Source organism: Vulpes vulpes, chromosome 14 (assembly GCF_048418805.1).
Source record: "Vulpes vulpes isolate BD-2025 chromosome 14, VulVul3, whole genome shotgun sequence".
Classification (NCBI taxonomy): Eukaryota; Metazoa; Chordata; class Mammalia; order Carnivora; family Canidae; genus Vulpes; species Vulpes vulpes.
In genome coordinates, this window is record NC_132793.1 from 38,062,600 (window position 1) to 38,076,066 (window position 13,467).

At 36.1% G+C, this 13,467-nt stretch overlaps 1 long non-coding RNA gene across 2 annotated transcripts in view; it reads right to left on the reverse strand.

The window, feature by feature from the left end:
* Positions 1 to 911: 911 nt before the first annotated feature.
* LOC112922752 (uncharacterized) overlaps positions 912 to 13,467 on the reverse strand; it is a 217,799-nt gene continuing 205,243 nt past the window's right edge. The window contains exons 10-11 of one of the 2 annotated variants that reach the window (XR_011996976.1): positions 11,490 to 11,604; positions 912 to 1,097 (exon numbers count right to left, since the gene is read on the reverse strand). This is a non-coding gene — a long non-coding RNA (uncharacterized lncRNA). Of the gene's footprint in view, positions 1,098 to 11,489; positions 11,605 to 11,640; positions 12,594 to 13,467 lie in introns of those variants that run through there. The other variant, XR_011996977.1, reaches the window with a different exon arrangement.

A 13,467-nucleotide genomic window follows, 5' to 3' on the forward strand; every position in this document is an offset into this window, starting at 1 on the left:
GAGGGCCAAAGTGCTTTCTTTGTTCTCTTAATGGTTCCTATGTAGTACTTGCTGGAGGACTAAGAGCTCATATAGCACTTTTCACCACTAAGAAGGTGGTTTCTGGGGACAAGGCTGATGGGAGCCCTGTCCCTTCAAAAAAGCAAGTTTGGACAATGTGAATAGGTTTGAGAATTGGGGAATGCCCGAGGTCACTCTGGATACTGGTCCAAGTTTCTACCCCACCTTACTCTAAGTAAACAAAGGAAGGAGTGCCAGCATTTTACCAACTGAAGGTGAGGCTCAGATATTTGTGATGTCAGAAATCACGAGATACTTCTCACTCTCATTTCATCCCATGGCATTGTTCTTGGACAGCGTTTAGGTAAATGTCATATTTAGTGAAAAAAATTAAAGATGCACTAAATTCTAGGTTTTTTTAAAAAATGAAACATTAAAAATAGTTCTAATAAGCAAAAAATGAGCATTCTATAAAATGAATATGCATAATTGGTTTTTCCTTTATTTTAGAAGCATTTGTATTCATGGAACTGAACAAGAGGAATCATATGTAGATTCTTATATGCCATTTGCTGTTAGATAAAATAGCCTCATTAGTAATAATTATATACCTAGCAGTTTGTTATGTCAGAAAACTTACTGATCAGTACCCAAATATAAGTGTTTTCGGAAAATCATTGGCTTAAAAAATATCTTTTTCATGAAGTTCCTTTTCAGAAATTATGCAATAGTATCTACTCAAATTTGCAGATGTAAAGATACTTTATGAAAAAGTTAATATTTGTCCCTTTATTTTCCCAGAATAATTTAACATAATTCTGAATGCCCCATGAGTGTGTACATGTACAAAAGTATGTAATAATTTTACACAACAAATTGGTATTATTCACATTAGTCTTCAATCCTTTCTTCTCACTTAGTAACCATTCGTGAGTATGCTTCTGAGTTGATCTTAGAGATCTAAGGCATTCCTTATTATGGCTGGCAAGCTTTTCATTTATGGATGTGGCACAATTTGTCCAACCATTGCAGAGCTAATGAACATTCAGGTTGTTCTCCAGGTGGCTTGCTTGCTTGTTTTTCTACTACAAACAATCCTGTGACAAATTGATACATTCAGTACACATATCTTTGAGTTCCAGTAGTCTTATTTACATAGGGTAGATTCCTACAAGCAATATAGTTGATCAAGGGTACATGCATTTTTATTTTACCAGTTAATTCTTTCTTGTTTTCCAGAGGTTGTAGCAGTTTTTATACCCACCATTAATGTATGAGAGTACTCATTTCCTTGAAACATTGCCAACATTGGAGGTTGTTGTACTTTAACATTTTTGTCATTCTTATAGCTGTTGGGTAACTTTTAGATTTAAGAAAAGTAGGTTTGTGATTTCTTTTTGTACTCTAAAAGTCCTGGCTGTACTGTTACAAAATGTTCATTTTAAATAGAAAAGCTTACATGTTCTTATTTTGCCCATCAGATTTTTATTACTGTAACAATTTTATAACATAACAGATATAGAAAGCAACCAACATTGCTCCATAACTATTTTTCCATTTTAGTCCATGTGCATTTGAGTTTTATAAAGACAAGATTCTACTATACTGCAATTTTACACTTTCAATTTTTACTAGACATTCCAAAATACTTTCCTTGTTATTATAGAATCTTCCCTTTTAACAGCTGCTTGCTGTTCCATGGTTTATATCTATACACTAATTAATGCTTCATTTGTTATTGAGTGTATGACATCCACAAAGCTATTTCTAGTTAATAATTACATATAACTGAAGTGAAAATATTCATGACTATAAAATAATCCCTTTTAAGCAGATTTTCTAGGATAAAATCCCAACAACATAATAGAACAAACATGTTAGCAGATCTTGAGACATAGGGCCAAATTATTTTCCAAAAGGATAGTATCTATTTATCCAGGCACATTACGCTTATGCATGACATTTAAAGATTTTTAAATAAAGTCTCAGCCACCCTTATTTTTAATGAGCTTTTTGACATTTTAAAAGCACTCTCTGCTTTTAAGATATAATGATTATCCTTGGGGAAGGTAATGACTGGAAGGGGGAGTGAGTGAGGTTCTGGGCTGTGCTTATGTTCTGTTTCTTGATGTGGGAACTAATTAGTCAGATGTGTTTAGTTTGTGAAAACCAGAAGTGTAGTACACTTAAGATTTGAGGAATTTCTCTATATGTGTTATAGTAAATGTTCAAGAAATATGTTGCAGCAATTTCATTGGGAATGTTGCGCTGCAGAAAGGCATATGAACAATCTGGAACATTTTTGCCATGTACCACTTTGTACTGAAATTGGGTATCTGAATATGCTCACACATTTTGCTATAAACCATCAATGATGTTCCAAAGCACCAAGTCTGTGTGTGTTAGAAAATCACTCCAAGTCCCAGATGATCAAACATTCTTTGTTTTCTAAACTTCACCAGCAGTCTGACAATGGCACTGTTGGGAAAACGAGGTCAACCTGGACTTTACTATTGCTCAAAATAAACTTTGAGGAAGTCAGCCAGAGACAGGGCCCAGGGAGGTTAAGTGATTGGTCCAAGACACACAGTTCACTAATGGCAGAGCTAGAACTGAACCCAGGCCTCCAGTTTACCCATATCAGGGGTTTTCCCAATGTAGCAGGTTGTCTTCTTTCCAGCCTGAGACAAGTGTCAGACAAAATAGTTGTTGATTAAAGTTTTTCTCTGATTTTCCATGGGACGTGCCTTAAGTTTTCTGATTCTGTACTTAGTCCTTCCCCCAGGTATTCCTAACACTGCTTTTTTTAGAATTTTTTCTTTTGTAGTCTTACCCTGGGAAACCTATGCACTTTATGCTTTGCACCTATTGCCTTCTTCACCTAAAAGATCCTCCTGTGTTCAGGCCTTTGTATATATGACCTCATTTAAAATATTCCACACAACAATCTCATAAAGTAGGCCTTACGAAGGCTTATCCAAAAGCACACAGATAAAGACTTTTCATCCAGTTCTATTTAATTCCAAACCCCATATCTAAACCACTCCTCCATGCTGCCTCTGTTCTTGCATTCATAGCAATTCTGAGTCTTGATAGTTATGTGCATGTTTGCATAAGCAGTATTTCATTTACCTTTCCTTACAACCTCCGGAACTAAGCATTATTTTTGTGCCCCTTTACAGATAAATAAATGAAAGCTTAGGAAGATGAAGTGACTTGCCCAAAGTCACACCATAATTATAATCCATACCACATAATTTAATCCCCGATTCAACATCTTTCAGGTAATTATACAAATATTTATTGAAGAGTTACTTGTAGAGCATTAAATTGGATACTCTGGGAATTAGAGAGATTGTTCATAATTACTTCCTGTGTTAGATATATCTGTTCTGCCTAATTTATAAGATCCTACCCACAATAGAGCTCAGCCTGCTTATAAAAGCCTCCCATAATGCTTAGCCCAGCCCGGAGCCCAGAATCACTAAGTACATATCATTAGACTGATTACCTTAGGATTTTCTCATCTTGGCTGCCAAAATAACCAGATGCCAAACAGCCACCAAACATTCTTATCCTGTGGCTGGTTCCAAGGTCATTCATATCCTGGTCACCCTGATTTCTTTTATTAGGAAAAAAATCCATTTTATTTTAAGAAAATATTTTTTTCAAAAAAGCCATAGGTAATAAAAGGGAATCCTAATCTCCCCAAAACAGAAAATCACTGGGTGGTTTGACATTAGAAATTCTTTCTTAAAATGATAGTAAACATATCAAGTTCCAGGAAAAAAATAAAATGAATTTTTAAGCATTAACAATTCAAAAATTCTTTGATTTCCTATTGAAGAATGAAGTTCAATGGCAGAAAAACAAAAATGAAAAAGAAAAACAAATAAACTAGACTTAATCAAAATTAAATACTTTTGGTAACAGATGATGACTACACTTATTACAGTGACCACTGGGTAATACACAAAATTGTCAAATCACTATGTTGTACACCTGAAATATTATACATTGTATGTCAACTATACTTCAATTAAAAAAGAAACTTTTGTGCTTCAAAGAATACCATAACAAAAGTAAAAAGACAATCTACAAAATGGGAGAAAATATTTGCAAATCATATATATGAGAAGGGAATTCTATCTAGAATCTATAAAGAATTCCTACAACTTAACAATAAAAAAATAACCCAATTTAAAAATGGGCAATAATCTGAATAGATATTTCTCCAAAGAAAACATACACGTGGTCAATAATCACATGAAAAAATGTTCAATATCAGCCATCATGGAAATGCAAATTGAAGCCATAGTGAGATACTACCTCATACTTTCTAGAATAACTATAAGTGAAAAGACAGATAATAACAAGTGTTGGTGAGGATGTGCAGAAATTGGAACCTTCCTATGCTACTGGTGGCAAGGTAAGATGGTTTTTAGAAAACTGTCTGGTAGTTGCTAAAAATGGTTAAACAGAGTTAACATATGGCCCAGCAATTCCACAACTACATATATTCCCAAGAGAAATGAAAACATATTTTTACAAAAAAACCTGTACACAAATGATCATAGCAGCATTACTCATAATAATCAAAAATCAGAAATAATCCAAATATCCATCAGTTGATGGATAAACAAAATGTAGTGTATTATATTATGTATTGTATATATATAATAACATATTATATATATTATTATATATTATATTATATGTGTTATAGTATATATTTTAAAATGTGTACTTAAAAATGTATTGATATATATATGTATTTATATATATATTCCTGATTTTAGAAATATATTCTAAAAAAGCAGAGTTGGGAATACCTGGGGGAAGGACTGAGTACAGAATCAGAGAATTAAAGGCAGCCATAAAAAAAGAATGAAGTAGCTAAAAGAGCCGTTGACAAAAAGACATATATTGAGCAATTCCATTTATATGAAATGTCTATAAAAGGTAAAACAATAGGGACAAAAAGTAAATTAGTGCTTGTCTACCTGGGGACCAACAGGAGGAAGGTGGAGATTGAGGGACCATAAGGATTGACTGCTAATGGTATAGGGTTTCTTTTTAGGGTAATGAAAATTTTCTGAAATTGTGATGGTGATTGCACAACTCTAAGTATAGTAAAAACCATTGAATTGTGTCCTTTAAATGAGTGGATTATTTGGTATATGAATTGTCTATTAATAACACTATAAATAAAGAAATATAAAGAATAAAATTCAGTCTTGGAAACTTCAAAAACATTAGACAAAAATATTTATGACATATCCCTGCATTCAAAACAACTGAAGATACAGTTGGTGAACATCTTATTTGTGGTGTGTTTCTGTGAACCTTTCCATTTGTCATTATGTATACATGATCTCTTCATATTATCATACCAATATAGCAAGAAGTAGAAACCATGAGAAGTAGATGGAATGAGGGAAAGTTGTCCAGAACTGGAAAAACAGGTTGAATATAGATTTGGTATGTCACCAGCTTAAGTTTCGTGCACTAGCTCACTCACTAGAAGAAAAAAATTAGCAATTTAGAAAAGAAGATGGTGTGATTAAACGTGTCAACCAATATCTTCTGGAGATTTAGCACGTGGTGGTTACTGGGCAACCAACTCTCTACTCAGAGGTCAAAACCCAGTTAATATACAACCCTACCTTCCCCCCTCCACTCAGAGCAGACTGAATTCACCACAGTGTGTGTGTGCTTGTGTGTCCATGTCAAAGAAAAGATCTGGGGCAAAAGGAAACATTGTGATACTAGTGATAGCAATTTTCAGGTTCTACAAAATGAATGTCCAGAAATAAAAACAAAGAAATTACAATTACATGTAAGGATATGGGAAAATCTTAAGATCATAATGTTGAGCAAAAGAGGCCAGACAAAAAGGAATACATTCTTCATGATTCCACTAATACAAAGTCAGAAAGAGGCCAAACTAATTGGTGCCACTGGAGGTAGGAGTAACAGTTACCCCTGGGAAAGTCATAGTTGAGGGAGTATGAGTTTGATTCTAGGGTGCTGGTAATGTTTGAACAAAGGGTGCACATTTCCATTTTGTATCCGTCCTGCAAAGTACGTGGTTAGCCCTGTTCTTAGGTCTACTCATTATTTACTCTGTCTGGAAATTCAAGAAAAAGTATTTATGGCAGCTTCACAAAGTATTATGAATCATGAGTTCAGGGCAGGAAAAAAAAAATCAAGAGAAGCCAGTCTAAAGGAAACAAGAATTCTCATAAACATTATTATAGAAAGTGCTCCAGCAATGGTGCTATTCAACTTGGAACCACACCTTCCTTTTTGGTTTGGAGAAGAGAGAAAAAGGAAAATAATAAAGGCGAACTGATCAATTTTGTACCCAAATATCAGGTTGACAGAAAACATTATCTCCCCCCACCAGTTTCAGTGAGATATAATTGATAAACATCACAACATAAGCGTAAGATGTACAGCATAAGGGTTTGAATTACATATACTGTGAAACAATGACCACAATAAGTGTAATTAGCATCTATTGTTTCATATACACATTATAAAAAAGAAAAAGCAGAAAAATTTTTTTTCTTTCGTAAGAAGTTAGAGGATCTACTCTAGTAACAACTTTCCTATATAACACACAGCAGTGAAACTATAGTCGTCATAGTATACATGCTTATTACTTATTTATCATGTGACTGGAAGTTTGTTCCTTTTAATCACCTTCCTATAATTCCCTCCCCTCACCCCCCCACCACCATCTCTGGTAACTACAAATCTGATCTCTTTTGCTATAAGTTTGGGTTTTTTGTTTGTTTTGATTCCACATATAAGTAAAATTATACAGTATTTGTTTTTTTTGTTGTTGTTGTTGTTTTTAAATTAATTTTTATTGGTGTTCAATTTACCAACATACAGAAAAACACCCAGTGCTCATCCCGTCAAGTGTCCGCCTCAGTGCCCGTCACCCATTCCCCTCCAACACCCGCCCTCCTCCCCTTCCACCACCCCTAGTTCGTTTCCCAGAGTTAGGAGTCTTTATGCTCTGTCTCCCTTCCTGATATTTCCCAACATTTCTTTTCCCTTCCTTTATATTCCCTTTCACTATTATTTATATTCCCCAAATGAATGAGAACATACACTGTTTGTCCTTCGCCGATTGACTTATTTCACTCAGCATAATACCCTCCAGTTCCATCCATGTTGCTTTCTCTGATTTCACTTAGAAATCTTTCACTTCTGTTTTGTTGCAAATGACATTTCCTTGTAAAACATTATTTCCTACGCTCTTCTTCCCCCCGCCCAAGGAAAAGAGTAATTTATTTGATCTCCAATTACTAATTAATTGCGATGCCTCATTTATTACTTTTCTGAAAAATGTTGCTTAGATCTTTTAATCTTATGTGCACTTCTCATTTTCATTTTGCATATCCATGGTGGATTGGTGATTGTTAGCCACTGGTAGCCATATGTACTCAAATCATAGATTCCTTGATGTAACTGATGTCTGTTATCCAATGTCCTATAGGCCACCCTCTGTAAAGTAGGGATGCAAAAGTTGTTAGCTGGCCAATTTTTATATCTCACCGAATATTGCTTTGAATTTAAACTTTTAATTTTACAAGAGGACTGCACAGTCCTGAGCTATTTTGACTTTAAAATGGATCAAAGTAATGCAGGATAAAGGAGTTTAAAGCAAGCTGGGTTATTAAAAACCCAGCTAGTTTATATAGTACTTTTTACAAATCTGGGAACTACTATCTAAACAAGTTATTCTTGAGCCCCAGTTTTTAATGTGTGAAATAGAAATCTGATGGCCTATTATGAAGATTATTTTGATGACTACATTAAATGTGGAAAAATCCTGAGAAACTATTTGAAACATAGGTATTGGATCTAACACTGCAGTGGCAATTTAGATACTAAAGAAACAATTTGTGCTACAAATGCCTGAAGTATAATTTTCAAAATGTAAAAAACCTGACTTTCAAATATAAAATAAATACATATGAAAGGTTTTATGCACCTTATTAGTTAATTAATCAACAGTAATATGTTAAGGCTGGGCCAAAGGAGAATTTGAAGAACAGACAAATATATTTAGATGTAGATAGATATATAGAGAAAAACAAGAATGCAGACATTAATATTCTATAAATATAAAATGGGTAGTATCCTCTAAAGGCAATGCAATGTAATGTTTGGGATATCTTTTCCTATTGGCAGAAATGAATTGTATATTTATCAGGCAAAATTCACTTGCATTGCTATTCACAAGAATCATTAGCATTGGTATCAGTTTTGTACACATTTTTTATCCCTTACAGAACTGTAAAATAGTCAAAAGAAAATCAATCACGAGGTGCATGCTCTTAAAGAATCAGATAACCCCGAGAGTTCACTGGACCATGTCCTGACTCCAATTGAAAGGACATTTTGTTATTTCTCTTGTCCATCTCCAAATTGTGCATAATTTTTCTTACAAAATTGTCTATAGTGTATATGTATGTGTATGTGCATATGTGTCTATTCATGTATATATGTATATGTAGCTGAGTGGAAACAATTTCAAATGCCTAAGCTCACACACAATCATTTCAAATGCTATAGTGGGACAATATGTTTGCTTTCTTTCTTTGTATGTATGTGCCTATATGTGAATTATTGCTGTAGAATATTATTCTAACATAGTAACTGATGGGCACACTCTCCTCATCCCTCAGCTTAGCTGTTCAGCTGCTCTGTTCTCATTGAGCCAGGAGGAGGAAGTTACAGTAACCTCTCTGGACTTTTGTGTTCCAAAAGGGGAAGACTTTGAGGAGCACAGAAGACTCACATAAGTGACAGCAGCAGGTCTGTAAAGAGAGGGATGCGCTGGGGAGCTAGATGAGAAGGTGGAAAGAAGGAATCAGAAGGGAAGTAATGAGAGTAGAGACACAAGTCAAAGACAGTGGGAAGGGCTTGCCTTCTTCCCCAGGCAGTGCTCCCTAGAAGAGGGAAATTCCTGGAGAGAGAATAGCTGCAGAGGGAATCTAGGTAGATGGGGCCACTGGCAAACTTGAAGGGATCCCTGATTTCTAGCCTGGCAAATAAAGAGAAGATTGACTCCTTTGCCTTTCCACACAGCACAGAGAAAGCACAGAGAAATCCACTGGAGTTGAGGGAGGCAGAAGTGCTATGTAGCATATGTCAATGGCCAAAGTTATTGTCATTCTTCAAGACTTCTGTTTCCAGAATAACCTTAGTTTAGGAATGCCCCCCATAACTAGACTGATGGACTAATATTATCTCAACCACCTTATGGAATGGGAGTGGGTCCTTTAGATTAAGTTCTAAGAAAAGTTACATCTTTTGCACAGCTGAGTTGTGGGTTGTCATTTATGTATGTCATATTTAAGATGCTGTTCTTAGAAAGATTTAGCCCTCCAGCAGGTCCAGTATTCATCATTAACCAGGATCCATAATACTGAACCTCTTGTTGTCAATATGAGAAAGGCTCAGCCACAAGCCCCTTGGAAGCTTAGAAAAAATTTTCCATCCTAAGGTACTAGGTTTTACCTCCAGTGTCAGACCACCGCAGGATGGGTTTACCCTTCAGGGGAAGGGTATGGAATGAGGTGGGCTTTTTAAACTATACTGTGCACAGCAGGGTTATAAAATGACCCAGTCACACTTAGGAGTCCAAATAAACTGCCTAGCAAATTGAGAGACAGCCTACATAAATGCCTCCCACTGATCCTTTGCATTTAAGGAACCTAGAAATAGGTTTTAAACAACAGGGCCAAAACACTTTATGAATATTTTTTGACAGCCTCTAGTTTTTATCTACATTGCTGACACAGTGATGTGGCTACAATTATATTCCCATGAACACGAGAAAGGTTACCCTGGGTCAAGCTATCAGGCATCTGTGGCTAAGGGGGCTAATGACCATCGAAATCTACATTCTTCTCTTTTTCCCAGACATACAGCTAGATGGCATTTCCCAGAATCCCATGCAGTTAGGGGTGGCCAAAAGATGGAGTTGCAGCAATAGAAATAGGAAGAAGTGATATGTTCCACTTCTAGACTTGGCCCATAAAATACTCCCTCAGGCACTGCTGTATGACCTTTTTCCTTGGACAGGGAAACGTGATGACTATAGTGGCTTTGGAAGACATGGTCTGAGAATGCAGACCCTGGGTCACTTCAGCGTGGACACAATATTTGAAATACGTAATGTAATCCCTGCCAAGGTCTGCCCCCCACTTCTTGGTTTCTTGGATAGAAGTTCTAAGAGGATCAGGATGATTTGGAGTTTCAGTCCCTCCTATTGAACTTTCTTGATGGTTGATCTTACATCAATTAGCTTGTGGTTTTGAACCTTTCTTCTTAGTTCCATAAATGTCATTACATCATCACTAACAATATTCATGGATAAAGGAGGAAGAGAGACTCTAAACTTCTGTATGATATGCTTTCTAATGTTCTCTCATATAATGCTTATGATAGCCCTAGGAGGCAGTTACTATCTTTTAAAAATGGAAATAAATAAACTTCAGAAAAACTGATTTGCCTAATCCCAGCAGAGCCATTTATCCATTACACTGAGCCTTTATGAGACACATATTGTTGAAATAAAAGTTGAGTCTGTTTCATTTGAATGAAAACATCCAGGTCACCATCTTTTTACAAGCCAACTGTTTTTTTTCCCACATTCTTTACTTGCAGGCAAATTAAGACTACATGACACATTTCCTATATCAAGTTAAGTATGAAACATCAGGACCTATAGGTGCCAGGGGCATGAAGAAGAATATATTTTAGCCATGAAATAAATACCTAGTTTTACATGACTCATACAAGAATGTTACAGGAGCCAGAAAAAAAAAAAAAAAAAAAAAGAAAGAAAGAGACTTTTTTTTTTTTTTTTTTTTGAAAGAGACTATTTTGAAGTCAGATGCTCTTGGCTTCATTCTTATCACATACTTGTGGTTTGGCATCAGCAACAACAACCAGGCAAACTCTGTTGATGTTAGACTACTATATGATGTTACTGAGACTCACATGCTGAGTCTCTACCCTTCCCTTTCCTGGACAAGTGTACCTTGGGCAAGTAGGTAAATGATTTCTCAGGTCAGTAAGACATACTAACTTAGCCAATCCACATACTAACTCAATTAATCCAGCAGTCCACAGACCCAAATGAGTGCCTGCCTCTGCCTGAGTATTATGCCTGACACAGGAAGGAATATGATAAAAGCATATAGTAAATACAGTTTTTCCTCTTTAGCCACAAGAAATTTAATTCCTCCCAAATTTTCTTGATAGGAAAATTCTCAATTAAATAGCTTGGAACCTTAAAGTTCAAACAAGCTTAAAGTTTGATAACATTTGTTCACAATCATACCCTTAGGATTTGTGCATTTCCCTCTATGTAAATTCTACCTTTTAAAAAAAGAAAACAACAAACCACCATGACATACAACTACAGACTAGAATGTATACATTTTTAAAATACTGACCATGCCAAATGTTGGTGAGGATGTGGAGCAACTGGAATGTTCATGGTACAAATACTTGGAAAACTGCCGGTATCTTCCAAAGCTGAACACTTGTACACTTTATGTGATTCCATTCCTAGGTACATAATGAAAGATGACACATATACGTATATTTTTTTGGTTTCATAGTGGACTTTACTGGGGAAAGTTAGTGTAAAAAACATTCAAATTCATAAAATTTAAATAAGACAGTAAAATTACACCTTATAGCTATAGTCATCGCTGTAGTAATCACGAATCAGGTAAAGTCTAAGTTATCGCCTAAGCAAACACTATTTTGTGAGGCTTGTTGCAAAGCCCGAGGCAGCAAACACCGCGATTATTAGAAGTGAGCCCGTGATGAATTTACATTTGAAGCTGAGGAAAGGGAAGAAGCATGTTCTGATCAGGGCATCACAACATTCTAGTCTGGAAAAAGCAACTTTATTAATGTCCTGCAGCAGAGAACGTTAGTAACTGTAACCAGGCATTAGACTTCTCATTTCAAGTCATAAGGAGAGTCATCAGTTTTCCTGGTGATGCGTCATGTCTTACTGAGCTCCGTGTGGTCTGTCCCTCCGAGCCCTTCCTTCTCCAGGTACATCCTCCTAAGGCGCCCGGCTGGCTCCCCCTGGAACACCTGCAGTCACGTGGCCCCATCGGCCCCACCTGAGCCCCGCGGGCCCCCAACCATCATGCGCACTTAGACCTTGGTCAAGAGCGTCCTTTACCAGGTAATGTGGGTTTCTCTTCGGTTATGGAATTTTTCTTTAAGCTTAAAAAAATATAGTTAGAAATGTGCTCCTGAATTCCAAAAGTATTTTTGACCAGTTTAAACACAAGTATGACCTGCCCGAATGCCCCACCAGGCCAGGTTTAAAATCTGTCCATGTCCCCATGGAATATAACACCGTGTTGTGTTGAGCAGATACATCAGCGAGGAGCAGGGCCCGGTCTCAGGAGCCCTGGGGTAGAGGCGGGCAGGGCGGCCCTAGATGCTGTCCATGGCTTTGAACTCGCTCAGGGCCTGCAGGGGGTTCCCATGCTTCTTCTGGTTACCAAAAGGTATACATACTGGAAAATACCCTGAAGCAATAATATTAATAGTTAAAACTAGAAAACTCAATGTCTACAATAGAATGGATACATTATGTACGTTTGTAAAATGGAATACTACATACCAGAGTGAGCAAGTTGCTGCTACACCTGACAACATGGAAAACTCAAATGCAATAATTGAATGAAAGAGGCTACACATAAATGTATATATATATATATATATATATATATATATATATATATTGTACAATTCTGCTTACTTAAGATTAAGAGGCAGAACTGATCTATAGTGGTAAAAATCAACATAGTGTGTTTTGGGGAAAGAAAAGGATAATGAGTGGGGCAGGACATAAGATTCTGTAGGCTAAACAGTCCTATTTCTCCATCTGGGTAATGATTCCTAGATGTGTTCACTTTTTGAAAATCCATTGAATTGTACACATAGTGTTCTTTTGTCTAAGTAATTAGACTACAATAAAAAATGCTGTAAAAAGGTTTGGGATATTCAACTTGAGGAATAAACCCATGAAAACCTTTACAAATACACATTTACTATATTTCTTTCTTAAAAAGAGTAACAAACTAAATTAAGTGACTCTCTGTGACTCATTTTAGTAATTTTTAGTAATAGGTAGGCAGAATAATGGCTTTCCAAAGATGTCCATACCCTAATCACTGAAAATTGTGAATATGTTACCCTACATGGAAAAAGGGATTTTGCAGATGTGATTGAAGTTATTCTGAGATTATCCTGGATTACCCAGACAGTCATAATCTAATCATATGATTTCTGGAAAGCAGACAATCTTTCCCAGCTGTAGTCAGCAGAGATGTACCACTGAAGAAAGGTGAGAGAGATGCAAAACTGCTGACTTTGAAGATGGAAAAGGTGGCTATAAGC